This window comes from Numenius arquata, chromosome W (assembly GCF_964106895.1).
Source record: "Numenius arquata chromosome W, bNumArq3.hap1.1, whole genome shotgun sequence".
In the NCBI taxonomy this organism is placed as follows: Eukaryota; Metazoa; Chordata; class Aves; order Charadriiformes; family Scolopacidae; genus Numenius; species Numenius arquata.
This window is the reverse complement of record NC_133615.1, coordinates 17,720,217-17,723,633: the sequence shown is the minus strand read 5'-3', so window position 1 is coordinate 17,723,633 and position 3,417 is coordinate 17,720,217. Positions and strand designations below refer to the sequence as shown.

Sequence of the window (3,417 nt, the reverse complement as noted above, 5' to 3'; positions counted from 1 at the left end):
GGGCATGGATGGATTTGGAGTGGTCACTTAGATTCATACAACGCAATTCTTCAAAATCTTGACAACCATGTCCATGAACTAAAAGCAGAAAATAGTCATATGTGTAGAGTAACTCTTCATGATATTTGGACTAATAATATTACACCATCGTGTGTTATTCTGGTACCACGGGATGGTGGCGTTGACCCACCAGGAGACTGTGTTATTGTTTATACTTAATGATGCTTGCATCCGACCGGAGGGCGTTTCCAGCAGAGGTGCTATTGATCATCATGTTGAATTCTCCAGTTGTTAGCGGCACTCCCATCAGGCATGTCGTGAACGGATTTTGGGGTGTGGCTGTGCTAAGACACAGCGTATCTTGTCCCGTTGCATTAGCCAGAGTTACCCAGATGTTTTGATCACGGGGGTAGTGCGTTTGCAGGTACCTACTCAATGATATAAACAGTAGAAATGGTTAGAGTCCCCCACCCCTTTCCCAGCCCCCTAATCTCTGCGCCATAATTGCTGAGCAGGCACACTTAGCCACTGTGCTTCTCCTGGTACTGCTATCGTGACTGCCTGTGTGTCATCGGCTGCCACTACTTCAGCTGCGATGGGCCCCACCTCTCCTGGGGCTTGATACCAGACACGTGCACCTGCAAACATCTTTGATATAGGGGTGCTGGTGATGCAAAGTGGGGGCATTATCCAAAAGTAAATATAGGCCAACGGCCCTGTGCTCGACTCCCGACTGGTGGATGCAGCATTCCGTACTCCTAAAGAAATGGGCCGGAGGTAACTTGGAGTTATTGAGTTCACTAGAGTGAAACCACTGGCTAGGTGTCGGGGACATAACATACAAAAAAGGAATACCTGATGCTCTGATTCTACAGTAATAGTCACGTCTGGGGACAGCCATTGAATATGGTTGCCTGCGACCGTTACCGATTGTGTAGTATGAAGGACTAAAAAAAAAAACCTACCTCAGCAGTTATTGTAAATTCTAGGCCGTTACTATAATGCACCTGAGTAAGTGGGAGTCTTATTGGCCTAGCCTGTTGGCTTTTCATGAGCAACAAAGGTGTCTGATCCCCCGCCACCGCATGATTGTTTAGGATCCTCACATTATCCAGAGGCGGAAATACAACACGAGAATCATGTAGCTTATCACCAAAGCAGCTCTCTTCAAAAAAAAAAAAAAGGCCTTGCCGTACACAAGAAATTCTGGTTGTTATTTGCAGTCAGGTAGCTCCGAATGGCCCACATGGCTTTGCTGGGCACAGAAAGGCCACCGCTCAGCTAACCCTCGGGTGACGTCAGGTGGCAGGAGTTCCAGGTGCCCCGGTGAGCAAAGCGATGCTTCCCGTTCTCCCAACCGGCAGGAGGGACATGCAGCGAGGCAGAGGGAGAAGCTGCTGGGTGCCAGGCAGGTCTCTAGTGGATCCCCCCATTTCTCAGTTTGAGTCCATTGCAGGAGCGGGAAAAGAAGTCATAAACCAAGCACATGCCAAACACAGTGATTCCAGTCTCTTTCACCAGCATTACATATGCCCCAAGGAATAAACTAAGCAGCAAAAAGAATGGGGAGGCAGTGGGAGGAAAATGTTCCCCAACATAACGCTGATCCACACTCCTATTATAGGAGAGAAAAGTCAACAGTGACGTGCAGAAAGCGGACTCCACAACCTGTGAGGTTGTAAAGTAGGTATGTTTATTCGGTGCCGGGCAGCACGGGGGGGTCGCCCCACCAAAATCGTGTGCACCCACCGCGGCAGTTATCTTAGGATTTATACAATCAGATCTTACATATTCAAGGGGCGCCTATACATATCCATGACCTTTCCCCGAAAAGGCGGTCTTTATTACAATGAGTTATGAGAAATCATTTCCATAGTCTCCGCCTTTAACTCCTCCCAGCTGCACATGCGCAGTGTCTCCTGGTGGTCGTGGGCCATATGTCTTCCTCGCTGTGTACCTCTCGCTTTTCATGTTAATGTGTTGCTCCAGGCCACGGGGTTGGGAGACCAGATGATCACTCTGTCAGGACAACTGAGAATACCAATTGTTCCCTTATCTCCCATCGAGGCCAATGCGACCACTTTATGGTTTCAACACATCCTTTCTTTGCCTAAACACCTTGGCAATGGCTTTAGGCTATAGATACACAGTTTAAGCCAAGCAATGGCCCTGCTATTAACCCTTGAGTGTTATTTCCCCTTATCAACAGAAAGAATAGACAGGCTAGGACATCCGCTCTGCCTACTATACCTGTTACAGTCTCAGTGTGAATGGGATGCACAGCAAAGAACAGTGCCGTGACAAAAGCAAGTCGACAGTCCTTGAACACAGCTTTGTCACAAGTGTACATCAGCACAAGAGTCAATAGACAGTGTAAAATTACATTCACTGTGTGGAAATAGAAGGGGTTCATACCAGCCAGCAATATGTTTAACTTGAAGGTGAGGACGCAGAGGGGCCGGTAGGATTTGTGGCTGATGTTCTCGGCCATCCACTTGCCCCAGAAGTCGTTGGCGAAGACAGCGGCCACGGGGGTGGCCGCCCGCATGTCGGGTTTGTTCATGATGGCCCAGACGTCGACCTGCACGAACTTGCCCTGCAGGGAGTTGCCGTAGCAGAGGGCACACAGCCCCGCCAGCTTCGCCGCCGCGGCGCAGCGCAGGGGGAGGGGGGCGGCGCGGTTCAGTCCCGGCTACGGGAGCCCAGCGCCGAGCCCGTCACTATGGCGCGGGGCGCGGGGCCGGCTGTCCCGGCCCCAGCCCTGGCTCCGCCGCCGCGGCGGGGGGGGAAGCAGCAGCAGCCTCCCCGCGCCATCCCTCCTCCTTGTCCTTGCGTCTAAACATTGTACATATACAAACTCCTCGCCTGATGGAGCGTCAGCCCTAGTCACGTACAAGAACAGTACCACACCGGGCAGAACACCTCCTCAAGTGAGTCACCAAACGACCCCGCACACAACAAAAGACAAACAATAGCGCTGATCAGCAGGTATAAGCTGGCGCCCGCACCAGCGGCAACGAGCAATCACAAACAATGGCAACACTTACACAGCGGACATACAAAAACATCACTTGTATCTTGGGGAGACAATGTTCCGACAATGGGCGGTTTCTAAAGACAGCTCGGTCCTGATGCAGCTGTGCATTTCCACTGACCAAGCCCCATCCACTGTTCCCCAGGTTGTACTATTGGAATCCCATCCTCGTTGCCAAGTTACGTAACTGGTTCTTTTAGAGAGATTCCAACGTACAAACGAGAGCTCACATGAAAAACAAAACATTAACTCACCTTTTTGAGAAGCCTTGATAAGCAATTCCCAAATGTCCCAAAAGTTACTTAAGAGAGTTTTACCAACAAACAGCAGTTACTCAGGACAGTTACCAACCCAAAGATAGTAGCAGCACCACCAAGCAGCAG

At 50.4% G+C, this 3,417-nt stretch overlaps 1 pseudogene; it reads right to left on the bottom strand.

The window, feature by feature from the left end:
* Nucleotides 1-1,102: 1,102 nt before the first annotated feature.
* Nucleotides 1,103-2,814, bottom strand: LOC141476790 (protein O-mannosyl-transferase TMTC1 pseudogene; annotated as a pseudogene).
* Between the last annotated feature and the right edge of the window lie 603 nt (nucleotides 2,815-3,417).